This window comes from Polypterus senegalus, chromosome 10, assembly GCF_016835505.1.
Source record: "Polypterus senegalus isolate Bchr_013 chromosome 10, ASM1683550v1, whole genome shotgun sequence".
Classification (NCBI taxonomy): Eukaryota; Metazoa; Chordata; class Cladistia; order Polypteriformes; family Polypteridae; genus Polypterus; species Polypterus senegalus.
This window is the reverse complement of record NC_053163.1, coordinates 177,781,482-177,809,132: the sequence shown is the minus strand read 5'-3', so window position 1 is coordinate 177,809,132 and position 27,651 is coordinate 177,781,482. Positions and strand designations below refer to the sequence as shown.

Genomic DNA, 27,651 nt, shown 5'->3' with positions numbered 1-27,651 from the left:
AAAACCTGGTTCGGCATGTAACTACCCTCACCAGAACACTTAAGATGCCTCCCAAGCATATGCACATGATAGTAGTATCAGTTTTGCATTCATGGGCACTGACTTGTCATAAAACACTGAGGATGCTACAGCATACAACAACAGCAACAACAATAACTTTATACTTTATAACTACTACAACATTACTACTACTACCAATAATAATAATAATAATAATCATAGCATAAAAGACACAGACAAAATAAAATGATTCAATCAAAATGGCCCAAAAGGACAGCACCTCTTAAATGTATTGTTAAAGTGTGAATCCTAAACTAAAGGTGTGTTGAAGGCAGTCTCCTGGAACTGGAAGGCAGCTGCTCCACCATTATTCCCATTCTTTACACAAAGTTTGGGCAAAATCAGTCCATTTCCTGTCCTGTATATTCCTCCAAACCAGGGCTTGGCGCTGTGGCCTAATGCCTTTTCTTCTTCCCTATCTGCAGAATGGAAGATTGACATCACCTCTGATGTCACTTCCATCATATGTCCTCCTGGACCCGCTTCTTCCTGTCTGGATCCTATTTAAGCACCTCCTACAAAACATCACCTCATTGTTTTTTTTTTTTCTTTTTCTCCTGAAAATATACAGGGATCATGTTCTAACTTGTCCTTGTGCTATTCTTACAAGGGTTGCCTATTATTATATTACTAGGGGGCTTGACCCCTGCTCACTTCACTCGCCAATGTCCCTAGCAAGTGCTACGTACTAGCCACTTTGCATTTCTGCCATCTTGTGCTGTGAAGAGGGGGGCTGAATGCACCCCAAGGAGATGCGGTCGCTCCTCTGAAACCCCCTCTTAAACGGTGATACAATGGGAAACACATACAGTTTTTTTTTTACCTCCTCTTTGCTCGATCAGCTGCTGGCTTGCTGCTGCTGCTGCTGCTGCTGCCGTGTTGCGTGATCTGCATCTCGCGCAGCACTTCGAACATTTAAAAGCCTGTACAGCAGCTGTCTTTGTCATCTACTCTTTGTCTTTTATTTTCGGGCCTGGTTAAATCTCTTGGCACAAAGTCTCGTCTCGCGGGATGTGAGCTCTTGATATTTTTTAGTTTATAATTTAAAAACGGAATAAGAATCTGAAAATCTAACAACATCACATTAAAGTTCGATAAATTCTGAAAAAACAACACATAAAATAGTTGCACTTTCAGGTTTAGGATTTTATATACAGAGAGTAGATTATTGTAATATGCACATATTTTAGGTACTGAAAGAAAACTGGGGAAACTGAAAGAAAGCCCAGTGCAATGACCAGGTGAAGGTGTAGACTCGACTGAGACTGCAACCAGATCGATTCTAACCCAGCATCTGCAGAACAGTTGACCACTGTGTCAGTATGTCCCCCCTATACACACACATCCGCCCACCCACAGACATACCCGCACACACATAAGGTGGTGGTGGGGGGGTGGTATTGTGTATGTAATTCCACACATTTTACTCTTATTAAGACACCTGCAGAAATTTGACTTTAATAAGCTCATATGAGATATCTCATCAAAAAGGGCGTTCATTTAAAATGACAATTCAGAGAACAAAGAAGGAGAAATTAGATGAAAAGTTAAGTGGGTTTAATATGACATTAATTAAATCATCCATACACAGCAGTGTAATTATACAATCAGACATATTTCTAGCAGAACGCTCCTGCTCCTGATTGAGTTGGCTCTGGCATCTGCCTGAGCTTCCTCTTGCAAAGAGCTGCCTTTAATGATAGCAATGAGGAAGAGCGATTAAGGTAAAGCCTATGGAAAGGAGAAATTGATTCGGAAGAAAAGAGATAAATTCAATTTTCTCAAGAGCTGTAAAATAAACAGGCCGTGCAAACCACTAAGGATTTGCCCTGATTCACTGGATAAAAGGCAATGTACACAATTATTTGCTGTGCTAAGCCATTGTAGACATTTGCATCATATCTGCAATCTCCTGCACTAGGGATTACTCACTCATGCGACATTATCAGACGTCCATTGCCTTGTACAGTAAAATCAAGCTAAAAGGAATCCATTTAAGGTATCAGTATACAAGGATGGAAGATGCAGATGATGAAACTGAGGTAACATACAAGGATGGAAGATGCAGGAGATGTAAGCCTACAATAATCTCGCTGCTTGCTCCTAACTCTAACCCTAACCTTTCATACATTATCCCCCTACATTTCAAGTCATAACCTTAGATCTTTTATTAGCAGCCTGATTTTTATTCCAAGAGGCAAGCAAAAAATATGGTAAGGCAGCCTTTGCTCTTATCCTCCAAAAATCATGAATTCTTTACCAACAGAGATACAGCAGACTAACACTGTATTATCCTTTTAAAAAAAAAATCCACTTATTTAATTTCCCTTTTTTGCATCTACTTTTTTGTTCTGCTCTTAATAAACTAAATATGTATAATATAAGTGCCAGTCTTAGACAGTTAATGCTTTAAGTTAAACTCATATTGGTGTTTTTTAACTTGAATAAAATATCATTTTCTTTCATAGCTATAGATTATGGCAGGAATGTTGAAATCTGGGGCTGGAGGGTCATAGCAGCTGCACGTTTTCATTCTGACTCTTTTTCTAATCAGTGATCAGTTTTCACTGCTAATTAACTCCTTTCCCCTTCATTTTAATAGCCCTGTTTTTAAGGATTCAGTCCTCTGAATGTATTCTTTTCTTCATTAAATGGCAGCCAAACAGAAATGAGATGTGAAACGAGGCAACAGATGACCAGCTAAAATGAGATTTCCAACTCCAACCAGTCTCTTAATGAGAAGCCATAAACCCGTTATTTATCTCCATGGCTTGTTGCTGCTCTCATTCTCCCACAGCAAAATGCTGATTTTTCTGTTTTTTTCTAAGAACAAAGTCAAAATGTTTTGGTGACCTGAGAGATCAACCTTACTGAGACCATCACCTTTCTTTATTTTCAGATGTTGTATGATGGGCACTGGTAAGCTGGTCCTGTGGTGGCTTGTTTTGTCTCTCATTATTGTTTGGCTGCTAAGTAAGGAAAAAGAGACAAATACGGGGCCCGAGTCAAGTTAATTAAAACTAAGACAAAAGTTAATTTGCAGCAAAAACTGGTCACTCATGAAGAAGATGGTTAGAATGAAAACCCGTAGCCACTGGCAGTGGCGTAGCTAGAGTTTGTGCTGCTCAATTTGCCTCCCTCCAACATATCTTAATATGTTAACCTCTTTAAATCGAAAATTAAAATGACGTATAGATAAAATTTAAAGTACATTTTGCATAGATTTAGTCATATATAGAGAAACAGCAATCATTTTTCACATATAATTATTTATAAGCATCAACTAGACAAGAATACAGTATAGACGCACTGATAAGCTGTGTTCTAATAGTTTAATATAATTATGCTGCAAAAACCAGAGCCAGTGTAGTGTCCAAGTGATAGGTGGGGATTTTTTCTGTGCAGAGCAAGAACGCATTCGGATTGATAAACGAAGCAAAATTATAAATTAGTTGTTTATCTTCCTAGAAATTATTATAGTAGTAGTAGTGTAGTGTTTATGCTTATTTTTGTTATTGCCTCATAAATTTCAACTGCTGTGTCTGTATTTTTGAAGCATTTGTGGATAGAAATCAGAGAATTTTACTTTTTTCATTCATGAGTGATATTTTTCTGATCCCTGCTGCTTACACACAAATTGTGCTGAGCCTTTTGGCCAATAATGCCGCCCCTAAAAATGTGCCACCAGGGTCGGACCGCCCCCTCTTCCCGCCCCTTGCGGCCCTCCCTGTAAGTTAATATGGGATAGAACTTTCTCAGCTATATCTGTAATACAGAGTGTTGAATAAGTCGGTGCGTTTTTTGGAATAGTCCCATTGCTAGCAGGGACTGAAAGACCCATTTGCGGTTTGTAAATGGGATAGGCATGCAGTTTTCTGACTGTTTAGAAATGGCTCGACTGTATGAGCAAACTTAAAGAATGAAACAAAATATATAAGCTTTAAACAGAAGTTTTCTTTTCTTTGCTACTATAGCTCGCTTCGTTCGCCCCTACCAAGGCGTGCGTCTCTGCTGCTCGCTTTGTGAAGAGGGGGGCTGAACGCACACTAAGAAGATGTGGTCGCTCGTCCGAAACCCCCTTTTAAACAGTGATACAATGGGAAACAAATGTATTTTTGTTTTACCTCCTCTTTGCTCGATCAGCTTCTGGCTTGCTGCTGCTACTTTCGAACATTTAAAAGCTTGTACAGCAGCTGTTCTTTTGTCTCACTGCCTTATCTTGCGGAACGTTAAAGTTTCTCTTACAAAATTACGTCTCGTCTCCTTGCAAGCCTTCCAAGATTTTTCTTTATAATAGAGAGATATCATTTTTTCCCTATTTTTTGTTGTGAACTTTTTTACCTTGAATTTTTACTAAAGCTTTTAAAAATGAAAATATTTTGTCGTTGGAATCAATTCAACGCGTCGTTATCGCCTGAATCCTATGAAGCAAACAAAAGCTGCAGAACTTTGGTCATTTTGGGTAAACGCATGCTACACATACTGCAGAATTATCATATACTTAGGTGAATTTGCAATCTTTATTTATCTCCAGCGTTTCTCAACCTTTACGTATTTGTGACCTGAGTTTTCATAACAGTTTTAATCGCGCCCCCCTAACTTTTTTTTGAAAATACCACTAATACCAATTTGTTCTTTTTTAATTAATGATATATCATAGATGCATATTTTATTATACCTACTTAACTTTTATCGACATTTATCTAACTATATTTATTTTTCTAGTATCAGAATGTAGTTTAAGTTAATTTTGTTTTGGTTTCAGTTGATGTATTTTTCATATTTTCGATTCTTGTTTTCTTTTTTTCACATCTTCGCGCCCCCCTTTTTGTTACTTCACGCCCCCCTAGGGGGGTCCACCCCAAAATTTGAGAACCACTGATTTATCTCTACGTTTCTTTCATTTCTTTTCCGGTTCTTCAGTGATGTCGCTTTACATCGCCACCTGATCAAAGTCCTGTGCAGCCGCCTGTGATGTTTGAATGAAAAGCGGACAGCCCAACTACCCACGAAACACTCTGCGTCATCTCCTCTAAGACGAAGCCTAAAAAAAGCCAATAAGGACCTACTTAAGAACACCTAGGGGGGGGCTTGGCTGTCTTTTGGCCTTGAAACCCCCTGTAGATTAAATTAGTTTGGTTACTACAAAAATGCATCCATTACACATTTACACTTATGTAGCAAATGCTTCTTTGACTGATGATAATACTTACTAGGCATGTGTAAAGTGGCTGTTCATCTGTGCAATATGGCCTACTAAAATAACTTCACTTTGGAATGGTCCGAGGTGGCTTAAGTGAGACATATTTCTCCTGCTATTGCATACTTCCTTATAAGACCTGTGAATCAATCATATTCATAACTAATTTTACCAGCATATCAAATGCCACACTTCACAGAGATGAATAACTGTTCTACTGATGTTCTGTAAGTGTTATGAAGATCAAAAGAAGCCTTTGATAAGGTCTTGTTCCATAAGAGGAAATGATTAATTGATGCATTTTTGCAGCACCTAAAGTGTTACCATTTTATTTTTTATCCAGCTTAAGGAGTTTTTTTTTCTGTCTTCCCAGCCATCTGACCTTATCATTGGACTCATATTTGAAAATTAAATAATAAGCACCCAGTCTCACTGAGATTGCACAGGTGGTGAACCAGCTGAAGGGAGGAAAGGCTGCAGGGATCTGTGGTATCCGGGGTGAACTTCTCCAGGCTGGTGGTCAGGCTGTCTTCCTGGCATTGCAGGCAGTCTTTGCTTCCATTTGGGAGACTGGCATCATCCCAACTGACTGGAAAACGGGACTTGTCATCCCTATCTGGAAAGGTAAGGGTGATCGCCTGGATTGCGGCAAATACAGGGGGATAACACTGCTCTCGGTACCGGGTAAGGTCCTTGTTAGGGTCATCCTCAATAAGATCCGTGATCACTTGCTCACCTACCAGTGACTGGAGCAGTCTGGTTTTACGCCTAAGAAGTCTACCATCGACCACATCCTGGCACTGAGGGTTATCATGGAGTGCAAATGTGAATATCGGCAGAGTTTCTTTACAGCCTTTGTTGATTTTCGTAAAGTGTTCGACTCAGTTGATGGAGCTGCCCTGTGGGACATCCTGAGGGTTCGTGGGATACCTGCGAGGTTGCTGGATATCATGGCCGGCCTATACACTGGTACTGTGAGTGCTGTGCAGGGTGGAGGCAGGACCTCTGTGTTTTTCCCAGTTGATTCTGGGGTTCGTCAGTGGTGTGTTCTTGCTCCTACTCTGTTCAATTCTTATATGGACTGGGTGTTGGGCAAGGTCATGGGGTCCAGCGGCTGTTGGGCATCTGTTGGTGAAGAAATTCACGGATATTGACTTTGCAGACGATGCTGTGATCTTTGCGGAGTCAATGGAGGCTCTGATCGGGGCGCTCGAGAGACTGAGTGAGGAGTCTGAGTGTCTGGGCTTGCGAGTGTCCTGATAAAAACCAAGAGCCAGGCCTTTAATTGCCTCTTGGGCACAACCATCAGCAGTGTGTCAGTTTGTGGAGAGAATGACGACCTTGTTAAGAGGTTTACTTGCCTTGGCAGTGACATTCATGTCTCTGGTGACTCTTCTTATGAAGTCAGTAGATGGATTGGGAGAGCATGGGGTGGTCATGAGGTCACTGGAAAGGAGTGTGTGGCACTTAGGATATCTGTGCAAAAGGACGAAGGTCCAAGTCTTTACAGTCCTGGTGCTCCCTGTCTTGCTATATGGTTGCGAGACATGCACGCTATCCAGTGACCTGAGACAAAGTCTGGACTCCTTTGGTATTGTGTCTCTCCAGAAAATCCTTGGGTACCGTTGGTTTGACTTTGTGTCGAATGAGCGGTTGCTCATGGAGTCCCAAATGAGGCACATTACCTGCATTGTGAGGGAGCATCAGTTATAGCACTACGGCCATGTGGAGCGTTTCCCCGAGGGTAATCCGGCTCGTAAGATCCTCATTGTTGGGGACTTGAGTGGCTGGACCAGGCCATGGGGTCGCCCACGTAACACCTGGCTGCAGCGGGTAGAGGGTCATTTCTGTAGTGTGGGACTGCACCGCATATCTACCCTGGGGTGTTGCCAACCAGGATCCTGAGTTGTTTCGTCATGTGGTGGGTGCAGCAACGCACTGTACCAGTGAATGCTCCCCAGCTTGACTTGACTTGACTTAGTTGTCTATTACTTACAAATATGTATGTGTATTATTTACTTGTATGTTATCTATTTAGTATTAGTCTTACTTAATTAATTGTGTTTTTCTTTTCTTATAACTATTTGACATCTTGAAAGCTCTTTGAGCTGCACCCTGTGTATGAAATTGTGCCACACGAATGGATGTTGTTGTTGCGGCTGTACTGCACCTTCAATGGCGGTTCAGAGGTTTATTCAGTGGTAAAGGTCAGCAAAGGCCTCCCCTGCTTTGCAAAGATAATCTATTCGATTCCTGAATATTAGTCACATGAACACAAAATTACTTTTAATTTAAAAGCAAAAAAAAAAATGGGTGTTCTCTTTTCCCAAATAGTGATGCCCACTTCTGCTCAAATAACATCAAAATTTCCTGGGAGAAACACACATTTGTCATTGACTTAGCCCTCTGTTCCACAGTTTAAAATTACAATTCACACTTTAGACAATTTCAAAGTGCACGCTACAGACTTTCATTCCAGGGGATTTACATACATTTTGATCACACAACACTCCCCCCATTTCAGGCCCCCATACTGTTTGGTGCAATTGGTGTCACAGCTGTTTGTGATCCCACAGGTAGGTTTCATGGCTTCATAAGATAGCCCAGCTTGCTTCTCCCCTTTGGAGTCTGTAGTTGCCATTGTTCAACATGAGGATAAGAGCTGTGCCAATGAAAGTCAAAGAAGCCATTATGAGGCTGAAACACAAGAATAAAACCATTCAAGACATTTCAAAAAACCTGATGACCAAAGTCAACTATTAGGAACATCATAAAGAAGAAAGAACACACTGATGGGCTCAGTAATCAAAATGGGACTGATAGGCCAAGGAAGACCTCCACTGCTGATGACAGAAGAATCCTCACTATGGTAAATAAAAATCTCCAAACGCCTGTCCAACAGACCAGAGACAGTCTTCAGGGGGTCAATGTGTGTGTGTCAGAGACGACTATCAGCAGAAAACTTCATGAACAGAACCTCAGTAATATGCAGACTACTAGTTAGGTTTAAAAACAGGATGGCTAGATTAGTTTGTGAAAAAAGGATTTAAAAGAGCCTGCAAAATTCTGAGAAAAGTGGACAAATGAGACAAGGATGAACCTCATCAGAGTGATGACAAGTGCAAAGTGTGACGAAAAGGAAATGCCCGAGAACGCAGAACACCTAATCTGTTAAACTTCTGTTATAGTTTGGGATTGTATGGCTGCCACAGGTCCTGGCACTCTTCTCTTCATTGATGATGGAACTGCTGATGGCAGTGGCACAATGAATTCTGAGGTGTAGAGAAACATCTGATCTCCTTGAGTTCCAGTAAAGGCCTCCAATGGGTGGCACTTCATCCTACAAGAAGATGATGATCCAAATAGACTACTGAGGCATTTTTTCTTTGAATTATTACCCCTTACAATCCTGCCCTTCGCAGCATTTTGGCTACAGCACTTGCTTCCCCAGCAGTTTTCAACAATTCTGAAATCCAAATATTTTCATTTATAAAAGTAAAATTGTATTATATGATGATAAATTGACTATAAAGCACACTGTTATAACAACAGATTGGTACTACAGAACATGTTCTATCATCTTCAGTCTCACAATTTTCATCATTTTCTTTAGTCCATTATAAGGACCTAACACGAAACCTACCCTTTGAGTGACGTGCTTCAAAACTGTTATTAATGCCTGAAGCTAGGCACAAGAACACTTCACATAGTCTTCACCAACTTTCTATCAATCGCCATGTGTCTCATCCTCACCACAGAGTACTCACTTCTGGCATCAAGCGCCAGAACTCCACAATGTGTCCAACCTGTTCACAATATATATATATATATATATATATATATATAGTGTCAATTGGGCATCCTGACCAGGCATGGCTCCAGGCCATCTGTCATGGGATGCACACTACATCCCCCAGGACACTCGTTGGCAGCCCCCCCTGGGTTTCATCAGGGCCAATATTTTGGAACACCAGAGCTCATTCCTGTTGGGCTCTATGGCCACCGTCAGGGGGAGCTGCATGGCCTAACAAGCCCATCTGGGTGGGAGCGCAGCCACACCCAGAAGTGCAGTTGGAAGTAGGTCAACGAGCACCTGCAGCACTTCCAGACAGGCTATAAAAGGAGCCGACAGTCACCATTCCGGGTGCCAGAGTCGAGAGGAGGACAACGAAGCTGCATTGGAGGAGTGGAGGAGAATGAAGAGTGTTTTATGGTGGTGTTTTGCTTTATACTTTTGTGTGCTTTGGGGGAAGACATGCCTCACTGCGAAAGAAAAATTAAAAACCTTTTTGTTTATTTTTATACGTCAGTATATTGTCAGTCTGTGTTGGTTGAACAACCTATATAGCACCTTTACCATAACATATATATATATATATATATATATATATATATATATATATATATATCTTGTATATAAACGTCTACGCGTGGAATTGTGTGTGTCTGTCCAGCCCGGAAGTGAGAGGTGGAGTTGGAGTGAGAGCTCCACCTCCGAGGATACACAAATGATGCCAAACAAAACCTCTGAAGTAATTCACTCTTAGCCATTAATACAGAAGCGAGGTGAGCACATCAGTTAAACGAATCCTCCTAGGAGAGGGATGCCCATAGTAGTTTCTTTCAATTACCTGGCATCTCTTCATTTCAATTTATTTTCTGGCGATTTCCATAATTCCTAGGACCCTGGGCTTTTTATAGCATGGGCTAATACACCTAGTATATATATATATATATATATATATATATATATATAGTGGTATAACAGGTGCCGTACAGCTCCCCAAACCCGGACACAGATAGGCACAGAGACACAAGTGCAAAAACAACACGCAGTTTATTTCCTTGTGGGGCAGCACTATTCTCCGCTCCCCACTTTAGAGCACAGTACACAGTTACCCACAGTAATACTGCTCAGTCCCTTCTCTCTCTTTCTGTTCTTTTCCTTTCTTTCCCTCTTTTTCTCTGCCACCTCCACTCATCTTCCAGAAAGCTTTGTCTTCCACCTCCCGACTCTGGCTCCTCGAATGGAGTGAGGCAGCCTCTTTTATACTGCACCCGGAAGTGCTCCAGGTGTTCTCAGATCCTCTTCCGATAGCACTTTCGGGTGTGGCGGAAATGCTTCAGTCCAGGGCTCCGGAACTGTACAGGTGCTCCCTGGAGGTGGCCACAGACCCCAGCTGGGTTGAGCTTCTAAGCTTGTAAGCCAGGGGGTTTGCCCTTTCATGTTCCAGGGGAGGTATTGCCCTGAATATGTCCTCTCCCCCAGTCCTTCCATTACAATATATATATATATATATATATGTGTGTGTGTTTGAGTGTGTATGTATGTATATATTCATCTTTAGCCACAAATGACTATGGTGAAATATTGTAAAGTGAAGGAAGAGCATACAAGTCTTCAAGCTGAAGCAGATATCATTACAAATATAAGAAAGACCTTTCATTTTCACTGTTAACATTGCATTCCCAAATCCAGTTTATCCAGTTCAGGGTCTGTCCATACATACAGCTAGAAACACATTCTCATTGTATTAAAGTGCCCAGTGCCCCTGGGGTCAGCAACATCTGAGCAACAGGAAAAGGCAACACTTTCTGATGACTCCCTAGGGATCCAGTTTTCTTCTCATTACATCTCACACATACACCCACCCTCTTTCGCAAGAGCCAAGATTAACATTTGCAGTATAGTTTAAAAAATCAATTGCAATCTACAGAGTTAAACTAACCATGTTTTAGTTCACTTGTTACAAATTCATTTTCCAATTTATCATTATAAATCTTGAAATCCCTCATGATTACACTATATAGTCAGCTGTGTTTGTCAGACCCCTTAGAATACAGAAAGCATCTGAGTATATACACAAGTCCTGGGTTCAAATAATAATTTGTTTTAGCAAATATTTTCACCAAAGACTTCTTTGTATAACTTAGAGACAGCACCAAACCATAATTCTCTTCTCACCCTCTCTTTCTTCCTTTCCCCCCACCTGTGACTTCCTGAGGTGAGGCATTGAACCCCCTTTACGCCAGACCCGGGAGTTACAATGCTGCACATCAAAAATACTTCCAGGTCAGGTAGAAAATACATAAAGTTGGGTACCTGTCCCTGCAGCTCCTCCTGATGGCACCCATGGAACCCAGCAGAGCCGTCTCTCAACACTGTACTTCCCAGCTTACCCTGCGAGTGTCCATGCAGGCCCCATAGCCCAGGGAGATTGCCACTCATTTCACTGGTTAACAAGCAGTCAATGTAGGTGATCTCACCCTGTCTCTCCATTGTACTGGCATTCATGCTTGGTGTCCATGACAAAATATATATGTATATTGAAGAATCGGGTGGCATGCTCAATTTGTAGAGTCAATTACATTACAGAGAAAACTCTGCTTGTAAAGGATCTGGGCTGGTAACTTGAAGATCGTCAGTACAAATCCCGGCAGTGCCAGAAGGAATGCTGCTCCATTGGTCCCTTGAGCAAGGCCCTTAACCTCCAATTACTCAAGGGGCCCAGTACAAATAGCTGACCCTGCACTCTGCCCCTAAAACCCTGAGAAAGCTGAGCTATGCGAAAAAATAAATTCCCTATACAAGAAGTTGTAAATGGAAAATAAAGTAAAGTATTACTATACTGGTATTAATACTGTAAATGTTTAAGTCTCATGTATCATGGTATTAAAAACCTTTACAACTGTTTAATTACCAATTTAAGCAGTTCTCTCCAATGGCTGGCTTTTCTGTTTTGCAGAGATTATGGTCCTGCCACCTTGAAGCTCAATAGCACTAGAGAAGATGCCCTGGAATACTTTTATCTTCCTGGAACTTACAACTGGAGTTAAGATTATCATGTTTGTTGTGTGTCTTTAAAAGTCTCCTATATTGTTCCTTCACATTCATAAAGGACTTTTCTGAGTGTTGTGCTCCACGTTTACATTTACATATACATTTAGTGGACACTGGGGAAGCAACAATTTCCCAACACACATGCTTGCTTCCCAAGTCGTTTTCCACTGCACAATCCCAGCAAACTGTACAAAGCACAAGAGTCCAGTACTTTCTTCTTTTTATTTCTCTGCCTTTGTCTTCTCCTTTCTCCACCACTCCTCCTTTGGCAAGCTTTGCCCTCTTCCTCCTGACTCTGGGACCCGAATGAAGCAAGGTGGCTTCTTTCAAGCTGCACCTGGGAGTGTTCCAGGTGGCTTGTTATTGAGGTCTAGAATCACTCCCAGGTGTAGTGAAAGCCCAACAAAGTGGGGATCTGCAGCTCCCCCTGGTAGCTGTCATGGAACTCAACAGGGCTGTGATAGACTCCAACTCCCATGGAGTCCTGCGAGGATCCAAGGTGCCACTGCAACCAAGAGGGGCTGCTATCTAGTGCACCTGGGGAGGCAGTGCCCTGTGTACATCTTCTCCCCTAGTCCTTCCACTACAATGATGCCTCCCGGGCCAGGAGAAAACTACAGCCCTCCATCACTATACATACACACATACGCACACACGCACACACATATATATACATATACATATATATATATATATATATATATATATATATATATATATACTAGGGGGTTCTGGATCCTGCTCGCTGCGCTCATCAATCCCCAGGTGGGCACTACGTGCTAGCCACTTTTGCGGATCTGCTGCTTGCATATGGGGTTGCGGATGTACAATTTAAACAGATTTTTATTTTCATGGTAATTAAAATAACAAACTATTTTACATTTACATTACAGCGAGTAATTAACCATAGTAAAAAACAGTAAACCTATAACAATATATAAACTACTAGCAAAATACCCGCGCTTCGCAGCGGTGAAATACTGTCTGAATATTTTTATTAATAAAAAAGTAAATATTTTTAGACTGAACGAAAATATGTAAAAATTAATTGTTAAGGATCTCTCTGTATACCACGTTGTCAGTTCGGCCCTCTGGTTGTAATATGACTAAGCTGTGTGCTGAGCTCACTCTTGAGCATGCAACATACAGTTGGCCATGTGAAAAGCAATCCCACCTCAAATTAATGCCAACCTTTTGTAGTGTTTGTCCCTGAGACTTATTAATTGTCATTGCGAAGCAGAGCCTTACTGGAAATTGAACGCGTTTGAATTGAAATGGGAGATTAGATGGTATAACGGGGATGCGAGGAATAAAAGCTGTGTCACCTGAGGCACTGCCAGTAAATATAGTTGCTTCAATTAGGTTGTTTTGTAGATTTGACCTGAAGTCTTGTGCCGTTACAAAGTTTCGGTGGTTGTAAGTTTCTGCTTCCTTGGCGAAGGTCGTAAACGAAAGAAGACACCGCAGTGAACACAGAAGAGAACCCGTGGATTAAATAAAACCTACACAATAACTGTAACAATCGTAACAAATTAACAATAAAATAGAAGAGAACCCGTGAATTAAATAAAAAGGTTGCTTCGTTGGTGAAGCAAGGAAAAAGGACTTTCTTATATGTCGTTCGTTTTAAAACAGTGCAGAAGCTGTGAGAAAGCTGCTTCCTTGGCAAGCTCGTAACGAAAGAAGACACCGCAGTGAACACAGAAGAGAACCCGTGGATTAAATAAAACCTACACAATAATTATAAAAATCATAATAAATGAACAATGAAACAGCGGAGAACCCGTGGATTAAATAAAAAGACTGCTTCATTGGCGAAGCAAGGAAAAGGACTTTCTTATATATCGTTCGTTTATAAAACAGTGCAGAAGCTCAGAGAAAGCTGCTTCCTTCACAAAGTAAGGAAATGACTAAAGAGACGGCGGTGACGCGGTAAGTGTTCGGCAAGGCAGCTGAAGCGCTGCATTATGGGATCTGTAGTTTATTGTGTTACCAGTGCTTCATATCCCCGGGCCATTAATAACAATAATACAGTATATAAAATGATCTCGGGCCGGATATAATTACACGCGGGGCCGGATGTTGCCTGCGGGCCTTGAGTTTGACACATATGGAGTAAATAGAACTTGAAAAGATATATTTTTTCGTACATCGAGCCCGCGTGCTATTGTGGTTTTGCTTGCATGCCTCAATAAGTCATCCTCTCCTCGCTCTTACTTTTTTACCGTTCATCTAATGAATACACTGAGTATGGCTTTACCAAAACAATCATTGATGGCGAATAAAGTATCCATTATTCGAGTATGTAGATCGGGTATATATATACATATATATATACCCGCGTATCGCAGCGGAGACGTAGTGTCTTGAAGAAACTATGAAAAAGAAAAGGGAACATTTTAAAAATAACGTAACATGACTGTCAATATACAGTAATTGTTTTGTGAGTTTTACTGAGTGTTGCTGTCATCAAGGATTTGATTATCATTATTTCTTTCAATCAGGTTCGTATTTGTAGGATATGTGTTGTGTTCAAGTTACATTCCGTGTTTGTCAATCGTTGTAAAGATGACAGGTTTCATTCATCGATTCGTTTTTTACTGCATCAATAAACAGCTCGTCTTCTTCTTTATCTGAGACCCGACACACTGCATGCATGTTTTTTTACACTGTCTTCCTTTAGCGGGACATTGACTTTTTCCACCGTGTGCTTTGTTTCCACAGTAGCTGCATTTATGAATATGCTTGTATGTATCAGACGCTTCATATTTTTTGCTGCCTTTTCAATTGTGTAATGCGTTTTTTTCAGCTCTTTGGAACTGTTGCTTTTTGTCTGTGCACTGCGTCAGTTCACGTGAGCCGCTCGGTGTACATGCATCGAAGTTTCCCAGCTGTGCTGGTGCCATGTCGTGCTATGTCCATGGCTGTATCTAATGTTACCGAAGTTCCGGCACTTAAAACTTTCTCTCGCAGTTTCGCTGAGTTTGTGCCAAACACCACCCTGACCATCTCATCTTCCTCTGCATAAGCACAGTCCTTCACCCGTGAATATTTACCCGTGGCAGTTTGCTATTGGATTGCAGCTGACGGACGGCCTTATATGGGTAGGCACTAAATTACAAACGTCAGCGACAGCCTGTCTATGAACTTAATTTAAAGTTTAGGTTTACATCGTGCTTTGTTTCCGAAGTAGCAGAACTCATGAATATGGTTGCATATGTCCCTCGCTCGCTTCTTATTGTTTCGCTGCCTTCTCAATTATATAATGCATGTTTTCTTCATCGCTTTTTGGGCCTCTTCCTGGTTTTCTACGTACTGCGTGATTACGTGGGAGGCGTGATGATGTCACAAGAAACTCCGCCCCCACGGGTTTCAAGCTCATCTCCATTACAGTAAATGGAGAAAAACAGCTTCCAGTTATGACCATTATGCGTAGAATTTCGAAATGAAACCTGCCCAACTTTTGTAAGGAAGCTGTAAGGAATAACCCTACCAAATTTCAGCCTTCTACCTACACGGGAAGTTGGAGAATTAGTGATGAGTCAGTCAGTCAGTCAGTCAGTCAGTTAGTGAGTGAGTCAGTGAGGGCTTTGCCGTTTATTAGTATAGATAATATAATAATAGTAATAATAAATTGAAAGAAGATTATGTTTCATGTTGCGTTAGAGGTATTCATTGCATTATACATTTTTGTTCTGTTTGGCTTTGAAATTAACACACAATACTTTTTAAACTTACACTTTTACTGTAAAACTTCAGTGAAAACAATTTTTTTAATTAACTTTTTGTCAATATTGAATTGAATTTTGATTCCGTGTTTTTACTTATATCGTGACAACGCAACATATAACTGCACGTGATTGAATATTGTTTCTTTCTCTCTAATAAACTGACTTTATTGAATGTTTGCCTCTCTGATTTGTTAATTGTCATAGCAAAAGCTCTTCTCACAGGAAACTGTAAACATTTTAATGCAAATGGCATATCAAGATCTCCTTTGGTGTCTAATGTTATCCATGGAAGATGTACTACATTACCTTTCTTGTTGCCTGTTAAAATTTTACATGTGATTGCCATGTAACCGATCGACAATTTTCATGTACAATTCGTTTGACTTCATCGTTTTTCAATGCTAGGATTGCCTGTGAACTCATTTCTTCTGTTGATAACCCTTCAGGATGAAATTCTTCAATAAGATTTGGGCATAATAAGTCTTCTTTTATTGGGAACTTAAAGTGAGGAAAACATAAACATTTATAAGAGCTGATAGCACAGGAACTGTGTTTGACAAAAGCATTCACATGAATGAGAGGTGAGAGGACTGTGGGTGTGGTTGTACTTTTGTGGCAATAGTTTTGTCTCAAGATTTTCTGTTATAATAGAGAGACATGGGTATACAGTATGGATATACGTCTTTTAATAAATTTGCAAATATTTCTGAAAACATTGAGTATTGAGCGAAGATTGAAGGTCAAAAAATGACATATTTATCCATTTAAAATGAAATCTGCAAAATAATAAAGTGGACAGAAAGTAAAGGGATTTAAATACTTTGTGAATCCACTGTATTTCCCTGAAACTGCTTGTTAGCTTAAGAAATATCCCGCTTCACCAAAGTAAGTAAAACCACAAGTCATTCTTTTTCTGACAGTGTAAAAAAAAAAAATTAAAAATGTAAAATGCTACAAGTCTTGTAGACTGCTGGATTGAATAATTGAAGATTAGGTTCAATAAATGCAGTTATTACCAACTATGACTGACTACTTCAAAAGTAAATGAACCTAATAAATCAAAAATGAATGGAGTTCACTTAAAATTGTAAAATGATATTTTAAAATACTATTTAGCTTCATTGACATGCTGTACGGTGTGGCACGGTGGTGCAGTGGATAGCACTGCTGCCTCGCAGTTAGGAGACCCGGGTTCACTTCCCGGGTCCTCCCTGCGTGGAGTTTGCATGTTCTCCCCGTGTCTGCGTTTGGTTTCCTCTGGGTACTCCGGTTTCCTCCCACAGTCCAAAGACATGCAGGTTGGCGATTCTAAATTGTCCCTAGTGTGTGTGTGGTGTGTGTTTGTGCTCTGTGGTGGGCTGGCGCCCTGCCAGGGGTTTGTTACCTGCCTTGCACTCTGTGTTGGCTGGGATTGGCTGCAGCAGACCCCCGTGACCCTGTAGTTAGGATATAGCGGGTTGGATAATGGATGGATGGACATGCTGCACATACTATGCTTACTGAGATACCATCCCCTTATTGCTGTGCACACACAGAGGAGTCTCACTTTATGAGCTGCACTCCTGTAGACATTCACAACCTGATTTTGTACGCACACTGGAACTTGTGCTATGAAATGTCTGTTAATGGGAAATCAGCAACAACAGATAAAACTTTATGATTTACTTTACAGAAAAATGTCAGTGAAGGAGTATTACTGAACTATACTATATAAAAAAAATTAATAATTTAAAGTTTCAACCACCAATTATAGTGAGAAGTCAAGCAAAATGACACCATTTCTTGGCTAACTAAAGAGATTACAGTATGCAAGCTTTCAAGGCAACTCAGGCCCAGGCAACCACCAATTGGTAAACTTGAACATCTTGCAGCTTTTGATAATGATAAAGTACCAGATGGATTGGGAAAAAGGAAAATGATGTTACAAAAATCCACCACGAACTGGTGACCGTGAGATGTGCGGCTGTACTCTCTGGCTGGGATGCATACGTAGGATGCTGGGAATTACAAGCAGCAGGTTCTCGCGCTCAGCTAAACAGCCAGCTGGTTGCCTCTGACTGAGCTTATTTGCGCAGTTGTGCATGCCGCTGGTTACTTATGAAAGCATAAAATGATTGAAAATGGTGACAATGTACATCCTGTACTGTACTGTGCATCAGCTTTAGTGAAAACCATTATGTGTTCATTCAAGTCAGAATTAGTTTGCTTCATTTCTAAGTAAAACAACAGACATTTTTTAGACGAAAATTAACGGATTTTTTTTTTCTTTATGGATTTTATGTGTTTGTTTGTGTCTGCAGAAATGTCGTAAGTCAAGAATGCTGTGACCCAAAGATGTGCCTGTATGTAAGCAGAAATCAGTCTAAAAATACTGGATGGGGTGGTCAGGGCCAACATTCCTGAGGTTTTGAGGTCATCCAGAAGAGGGACAAGATTACACACAGCCCTGATTCACCACTTGTTGGAATTGAAAACACACATCGCCACACCCAAACAAATGTAGATGCCACCATGTTTTAGCGGTGCCATAGAAGAGTTGTGGGCAGAAGCAGAATCACAGAAGTAATAGTAGCACCTCCTGGGTTGAAAAAATCTGTGCTAAAATGCAGATATCCAATCCTAGCACAGGACTGCCTGACCCTCTGCTACAAGAATTGTATGACACTTTATGGGGGGCACGACAAGGGAGAACAGGTTAAGGCAGGAATTGGGATTACAGCCACAGCCACAGGTGATGGTATTTTGAGCTCGGAGATGCAAGGAGAGTAGTGGTCAAAATCTCAGAATCGAGGGAATAAGACCAGCCAAAGATTTTGGAGAAAAGGGTGCAGGGGTTTAGGGAAAGGGTTGCTGGGTGGAGTACTGTGTCAGGAAGTGGAGCAGCCCCCTCATAACACATACTGTAGGTAGGCGCATGTGCTGTTGTTATTGTTCTGGATGAGCCTTTACCTTTGGGTTTTGCTTTCCTATTCTTTGGCATTTTGTTTCTTTTTTTCTGATTTGGTACATTAGAGTTTTATGTGTGCAGTTTTTTTTATTATTATTAATGCTTTGTTAGTTTGTTAATTCCTCTTTATGTTTGATCCTTTATGTTACTGTGTCAATTGCTAATGTGAAGGGCAAGACTAATAAGTAGGTAAAAGCCCCTCAAGTGCTGCAATCTGTTATGACTTCAGTACTTGAGGGCTGGAAAAACTCTCCAGGCAGCCACTGTGGCATAAGCTCTTAGTTGTGCTCTTCAGCCCCAAGTTTGTGCTCTTTTTAGGTTTAGCAGTCTCTTTGCTATTTTCATTTTAGATTTATAGGTTCTTGTATACTCAGCAAAAAAAAGAAACGTCCCTTTTTCAGGACTGTGTATTTCAACAATAATGTTTTAAAAATCCAAATAACTTTACAGATCTTCATTGTAAAGGGTTTAAACAATGTTTTCCATGCATGTTCAATTAACCATAATCAATTAATTAACATGCACCTGTGGAATGGTCGTTAAGACCTTAACAGCTTACAGAAAGTAGGCATTTAAGGTCACAGTTCTAAAAACGCAGGACACTAAAGAGACTTGTCTACCGACTGTGAAAAACACCCAAAGAAAGATGCCCAGGGTCCCTGTTCATCTGCATGAACGTGCATTAGGCATGCTGCAGGGAGGCATGAGGACTGCTGATGTGGCTAGGGCAATAAATTGCCATGTCCGCACTGTGAGACGCCTAAGACAGCGCTACAGGGAGACAGGAAGGACAGCTGATCATCCTCGCAGTGGAAGAGCCCGGATCTCAATCCCATTGAGCACGTCTGGGACCTGTTGGATCGCAGAGTGAGGGCTAGGGCCATTCCACACAGAAATGTCCAGGAACTTGCAGGTGCCTTGGTGGAAGAGTGGGGTAACATCTCACAGCAAGAACTGCCAAATCTGGTCCAGTCCATGAGGAGGAGATGCACTGCAGTACTTCAAGCAGCTGGTGGCCACACCAGATACTGACTGGTACTTTTGATTTTGAGCCTCCCTTCATTCAGGGACACATTGTGAAATAATTTTAGTTTATGTCTTATGGTGTTGACTCTTTTAGTGTTCATACAAATATTTACACATTAAGTTTACTGAAAGTAAAAACAGTTGAAAGTCAGAGGACGTTTCTTTTTTGGCTGAGTATATGTTTAGCTTTGTTTGTTTATACTAGGTTCTAGGATTTGTGGTGTTTGGCTTCATTATTATTGGATTCTTTTTGTAATTTGCTTTAAGTTGTTTCCTTTGTTTTCTGAATTTCGAATTTCTCTTGTTGAAATGATAGGTTGATAGGGTTATGATTGTCATGTCTATGGAGTCCAATGAAATTCGTACTAGCGAATGCTAATCAACATATAACATGTGTCCACTGTCCAGTACCAAGTCAGGTTGGGGATCATGCACTAGTTCAGCGCGTTGACCGACCCACCACATGACGAAACAGCTCAGAAATCTGGCTGGCAAACCTCCCAGGCAAACACACAGTCCAGTCCCACCCTCTACAAATGAGCAGCTATCTGCCACAGCCAGATGTTACGTGGGCTTCCCCTTGGCCTGGTCCGGCCGCTCGGGTCCTCAATAATGAGGATACTGTGAGCCAGTTCAAACTCAGACAGTTGCATCGCATGGCCATGGTGGCGTAACTGACGCTCCATCACAATGCAAGTAATGTGACTCATTTGGGACTCCTGAGAAACAAAAGTCAAACCAGTGATACCCAAGGATTCTTCGAAGAGAATTCCAATGGAATACAGTGTTCATCTCAGATCACTGGATAACGTCTATGTCTCGCAACCCTACAACAAAATAGGAAGCATCAGGACTCTAAAGACTTGGACCTTCATCCTTTTGTATAGACTAGGGGGCTCCACCCCCCTGCTCATTTCGCTCGCCCACCCCCAGGTTTGGTTTACCGAATATACAATTTAAAGAGATTGTTAGTTTCATGGGAATTGTTACATATGTATTGTTTTCACTTTTATTTTAAAAAGGGCCCGGGTGTGGTTACATCTCTTTCTTGCCGAACGTATAACGCTGCTCGCATTGTGAAGGGGGTGCGGCTGAATGCACGCTAAGGAGATGCCGTCTGATCATCTGCTGTCTTTCTGCTGCTGGTGAGCTGCTTGTTCTGCTTGTCTCACTGCCCGATCATTTCAAAGCCTGTACACCAGCTGTCCTTTTGCCACTTTGCATCTCTGTCGCTCGCGTTGTGAAGGTGGTGGAGTGGGGGAGACCGAGGATTAGTTTGGCTGAACGCACGTTAAGGAGAAGAATTCTGATCATTTGCAGGCTTTTTGCTGCTGGTGAGCTGCGTGGTTAAATCTCTTTCTCAGGACGTATTGTAGCGGTGCCACATAGTGTTTAAATGTCAGTGCTGTGTGTGTGTCTCGTTTCATTGTCCCATTGACTGCGTGTATGTGTATCAGTTAATGTTGTCCCCGTAAAGGAGGATGGATGATGGGAGGAGTTCACAACCACTAATCTGGAAAGCACCTGTGTATATCAATTAATCAATTACTACTGTCACGGACTATTTAAGGAGAAGAGGAGGAGACGAAGGAGACTAGCACGAGAGAGAGAGAGAGAAAAAGAGGAGAACAATATCGCATTCACGATCACAACTTGCCTGCCGAATCATTCCATTGCGCTTTCATCCAGTTTGTTTTTCATTCATCCGGACTGCCTTTCAACCTGCTTGCCGCTGAAGACCCCGGGGTCGAATCATCATTCACCACATGCCGAGGAATCACGGTGAGGTTGTTCCAAACGCCGGGAAATACAAACATTACAATCGCCACTAATCAGTACCCGTATTCAGGACATTTATTCACGTATCTGACTCAAGTTCACACTCATTCTGTTTGCTAGCCATTTGTCGTTTGTGTGGTGTGTGTTATATGTTACGTGGACAAGGGAGGGGATTTGTATATATATATATTGTCAGTGTTGCTTTGGGATTGTTGGGGTGGAGGAATATTAGGGTGTACATTTGTCTTGTGGCGTGTCTTGTGTCATTTAATACATTTATTCTTGTTTAATTTTACATTCTGCTTATTGTCTTTGCATTTCAAACCGTCGATTGGGGGGGAAAGTTTATCTGTGTAAGAGTACGGCTTGGCAGGAAAGGTTCTCAGTTAATTATCCAGGCCACAGGTCTTGGAGGTGTAGCTGCCGGCTGGGAATAAGGGGTCGGCCGTTACAGTATAATGCTGCTCACATTGTCGTGGTCGGCAGATGAACGCATGCTAAGAAGGTGCCATCGGATCATCTGCTGTCTTTATGCTGCTGTAACCCTGCTATCCAGTCTTCCGTGCTATACTCCGCCCTCCCTCAATCGGACCTAACAGTCACTTAAAACAAAAAGGCTTCAACATAGCTGGGTCGCTACAATACTTTCGAATTTTACTACTTTCATATTCTTTACCTTTCTCTGCATGTGTATCGCGCCATTGTTTGTTTGAGCCTTTCAAATTCCACTGCTTTCATAATCTCTTATCTGCCTTTTTTTCTCTCCAACACTTTTGGGTCTCTTTTCTCTGCGCTGCTCTTTCTTCTTTGCTTAGTCGTTGACGTTTCATTTAGAACGCATTGTCCTTATATGCATTATATGTGCTGAGAGCACAGGATCTGTGTGTGCTACGTGCCTTTACACGACTGAGTGTTATTTGATATTGTTTGCGTCTCACGGGACTTTTAAGTGTCTTCCGAGAACTTCCGAGAAGATCATGTATCGTCGTCCTGCTTTTCCTTTACAGGATTTTTTTTTCTAATAGAGAGATATCGGGAGTGCCACAAACTCCTTTCCAGGAACCTCATGACCACTCCATGCTCTCCCAATTAGTCTACTGACTTCATAGGAAGAGTCACTAGAGACATGAATGTCACTGCCGAGGTAAGTAAACCTCTCGACGAGATCAACACTCTCTCTGCAGACAGACACACTGCTGATGGTCTTACCCAAGAGGAAGTTAAAGGCCTGGTTCTTGGTTTTTATCCAGGACACTTGCAAGCCCAGAGACTCAGACTCCTCGCTCATTCTCTCAAGAGCTCCAGTCAGATGCTCCATTGCTACTCTTTAAGTCTTCAGCATCCTGATTATTAAATATAACCTTACCTCGAAATTTCCATTTTCCTTATTTAACACTATTGACCATCAGAAGACTGATTAATCTAGCGTATTTTAGAACATTGTTTTAATATATTTTGTCTTATTCAAAGACAAAAAATGACATTCAAATGGAAATAAACAGGTTTTGTTTATCTTCACAACTAATTTTTGCATCCTGTTACTCCAGACATGCTATGCCATATTGCGGTATTTTACAAATCTGTTTTTGCACATCACTTTTTTTGCAGTCTATACGTAGCTTGTATCATCATTACTAAAATAGGAAAGTCTTCTTTGCTTGTAAATATTACCGTTCACAATGCATTTTGGGATTGATTTACTGATCTATCATTGTAATAATTATAGAGGTTTTAAATTTTCTATTGATTCTGAAGCTTCAAGTTTTGTTTCTTTGAATTTTGATTTTCATATATTTTGAATTTTACATTTAGATTTTTTGTTCTAATTTTCTTATTTACAAAAATCTAAGTATCTAATTTTTTTTTTTTGCAGCCAGATCTTTTCTAATTTCTTCCCATTTATGGTAAAAATCAGAAGTATTTTAGGATACAACTTTTGTTCCGATTTTTGATGTTCTTATTTTTACAGTCGTGGTTGAATTTATACTTGTTTCAGAAGTTTTTTGGAATCTTAGATTTAATTTCTGACATTTATTTTTGATTATACAATTCCCTGGTGAGTGTATACTTTTTTTGTATCATTTTGGTGGCCATTTCGACATGCCGGGTTTAAGGGCTGTCTGAAAGTTCATTTCCTTGTCTGAAATGCAGATTCAACACCCTTTGTTCTTCCTTCCTTTGATTGTCATTTTAGTAGAGATCTTTACTTGTTTTTTGGACTGCATATTTGTATCACGCTTTTGGCACTTTGCTCTGTAGTTTTGATCTCCCAGTTCTGAGCCTTTTTAAGGCGTTATGTGCATTTTGTGGGGCCTCATTTATACAAGTTTAAGTGAATTTGATTGTGAAAATATGCACACACCCAACAACATGAAGAATCAGATTTATAATAACTGGTGTATTGACATTTCTGTACCATTTACCATTTATAAATCACAATCACTTTTGTTTTTGCTTATGGGAATGCAAGCCAAACGTCATCCATACAGTATATGGTGTCACACATGAGCGATTAGAGTGTGGCTAAAAGACCCGATGAGCCACGCGAAACCACAAGATGTGGGATTAAGACAACATGTTAACACCTCTCTCTTTATTTTAACAGGAAAGACGAAGAAAAAAAAACCCACAGCACCTTGAATTTGTGTCAAAAGCCTTGTCCAGAGATCCGAGCCACCTCCTAATGACTTTACCTCCATTTGCTTACAGCTGGCATCACCAGCGTTCCAAGATCCCCCACGTCATCCTCCCAGCTTTCCTATTTCCGTCCTCCATCATATAAATTCTTCTTCCGTGTTACGCACCATTGTCTGTCAATTGTATACTATAAACCTGACGTGATATCGAACTCTCAGATTCTTACTGTGGTTTACGGTATATAGGGACAGAATCCCCAACCCTTAAACTGTGCATTTTGTGTTTTCTTCACAATGGAGCATGCTAATTAACCTCATACATATGCAATCAAAAACTTAAGTGGCTCCTGATGTATCGAGACTCCACCCCCTGAATTCAACAGTATCAGGCTATGCTCTACAACTGAGAACGAAAGATCATGTGTGACATTATAGTACCTCCCCTCTGTATTCTGGGGGTCTGGGAAAGGCATAAGGTGTCATCGTCTTAGAGGGTAGCCAGTATCATTTGGCCCATATAAGGACTTGACTGCTGTTACAATGAAAAGTACAGGCCATATGAAACATGTATGAGGGTTCGGCCAGTTACATTATCAACAAGCCAGCCACTGTGTACAGCACCACCACGTCTGCCAAAGCTACTTTGCCTCAAAATAAATCAATCACAGGCCGACTGAGGCACAACGTTTTTCAGGCACCTCATGGCATCACGGATGACTTGTGCATTAATATGATGTCACTGCTTACGATTAACAAACTCAGCTTCATTCTTGCTAGGTGCCCTTATTACAATATGAGTTCAGTAAAGTGTTTCGATTACATTAGGAGAATGGGATGCTGCTGCAAATTGCCATTTTATGTTGACAGAAACTCGTTATGTTTTATGTATTTGCACCCACACATTACGACAAGTGGATGCAGTGCCTCACCGGTCAGTTAATGGCTTCCAGCACAGCAGTGCTTGTCTGAGATGTTCCAAATGTTTCAGCCCGTTCACTTAGAGGTGACATAAGGTAGCCGATATAAACAGTAATTAACTCTTTGAGGGCTGAATATTTTTTCCACAAAACACACAAAGCAATGTTTTCACTCAGAAATCAACATAAAATGTCTGTTGCTGTGTGCTGTGGCCACCAGTTCACAGTCTCCAGTGGCTCAACCACTCAAGGATGGCACGACAGACTGGCTGCAGCAGCAGCCGCGGTCACAGTGCATCACAATCTGGTTTGTATCTCTTGTCATTGTAAGTGGAGGTCTTCCCAGGTGAACGTTGCCCTGGCAGGTGCATGACAGGGTTCAACACCACAATCAGCTGAGTACCGATCAGCTGATGTGGTACTTCATGTTCATTTTCGATTATGTACATAAAAATCGGAGTCCGGCAAGTAAAGAGTCCAATTCAGTGATAATACACAAAACGTCATCAATGGAGTATTTTGCTTTATGCATTCGCTTCAGTCTCTCGGCAAATGTCGATGTCATTTTTGCCGTTGTCTGCCCTTCGCTACTCACACGAGTGCAGGGAGACTCGGTCAAACCAATGAAGCTAACTTTCCTCCTAGCAAAGAGAGTCCAACTAAAACATAACAGCAGGTTTGGTCACCGTTTACAGTTGAGTACAAGCGTCAACCCCTCCTTTTGACTAAAGTCGACATCTGCCCTGAAAGAGTTTAACAAGAAAAAAGTTCTTTACTGCAAATAGGTAGCATTGGCTTTGTCTAAAAGGGAACTGAAATACAGTCTGTGTTTCATATTCGTCGTTTTAAGGTGTAATATGATTGTTATGTGAACACACATTATAATAACAGCTTGTTGATCTGATTTACAGTGTAAAGGCCGACTCGTTATCCAGACAGCAGCCACATAACCAGGACCTGTGGCCTGGATGAATTACTAAGAAAACCTACCGATACCAAGTGTGACGGACAGTCGGGTCCCATGCCCGGCAGGGACGCCCCTGCTTCTTCTGTTCCGGGGGAGTCGCCATGGGCAGTCCAATACCTCCCCCGGGACGCTTGGTGGCAGCCTCCCTGGCCGACGGTGATTCCCCAACCGCCCGCAGGGCTCCATGGGAGATGGAGTCCTCCACAGCTTGGTTGGGGCCCGGCATGGCCGCTAGGGGGAGCTGCCTGCTTCCCACAGCCCGGCTGGACGAGCTTTCAGCCCCACCCAGAAGTTCAATTAGGACCAGGTGGTTAATCACCTGGAATGCTTCCGGGTGGGCTATAAAAGGCCCCAGCCACCACCACTCGGGGAGCCAGGGTTGGAAGGAGGAGGACTAAGCTTGCGGAGGAGTGGTGGAAGAGAAGGTGGAGAAGTGAGTTTTGTGGCTTTGTGCTTTTGGGACTGTGTTTGGGCTGTGTGGCACGGGGAAGACGTGTCACACAGCTGAAGAAAAATAATAAAGCCTGAGTGTTTTGTACACGTTGCCTCTGCGTGGTCTGTGCCGAGTCGGGCGCTATATAGCGCCTTTTACACAAGCCATACCTCTGACAAATAATATTTTCCCCCTTCCCCAGTCGACGGTTCAAAGACTAGCAAACAAAAGCAGATATGTAAAATAAGTGTAGGAATACTGTATATTAAATACAACACAATGACAGATTTAAGAATACAAACCCACGACATAAAATATATCTATATATATATATATATATATATCCCTCCCTCAAAGCAGCAAAATGAAAACAACACATATACAATAACAAAACCTCCCTTGCCCCTGCAAACGTATAACAAACACAAAACACAAATAATATCAATGGATGAGTACTGAATGACAATAAATGTTGTGATGGACGGCCGGCATTTCAGTCTGGCCGGGACGTCCCTCAACTAAAAGAAAGAGCCTTTTTAGGGCACTACATCACCCAGGACGCTAGATGGCAGCTCCCCTGGATGGAAATGGTTCCCCAGATTCCCACAGGACAGTTCCTTCAGCCCTGTTGGGTACCGTGGGTGCCGCCAGGGGGAGCTCACCAAGAACCATATTATGGTGACGTTAACCCGGAAGTACTTAGGAGTCACGAGGACGGAAACCCGCAGTACTTCCGGGACACCTGAAGAAGGCGTTTGACCCGGAGACGGAATACTTCTTGGTTAGAGACTTTAAAAAGATTGTGGGAAACCCCAGCAGATCGAGCCGGAGTTGGGTGGTAGAGGATGGAGCTGTTAGGAGTGATTGATTATTATTATTATTGTATTGATTTACTGGAGATTTGTGGAGTGTGTGGTGCTATGTGCACTTTATTTGAAGAAATATTATTAAAGATTCTTCTCGTGCTTTTACACGTGTGTCTGGGACGTCAGTCTGGTGGGATCAACGGGGCAACAGTGCCTCTAGCATCCACAACGTGAAATTGAGTCTGGGTAAATCACTGTCCAGAATACGGATGACTGATCAAAAATGGATGTGTTTGAATCTCCTGAGT

The 27,651-nt window shown here is 41.5% G+C and overlaps 1 protein-coding gene across 1 annotated transcript in view; it reads right to left on the bottom strand.

Annotated features, from left to right (window-relative positions):
* The window catches only part of LOC120538322 (neuronal growth regulator 1-like), a 238,603-nt gene that overhangs the window by 87,291 nt on the left and 123,661 nt on the right, over window positions 1-27,651 (bottom strand). The gene's annotated exons all lie outside the window — the stretch shown is intronic.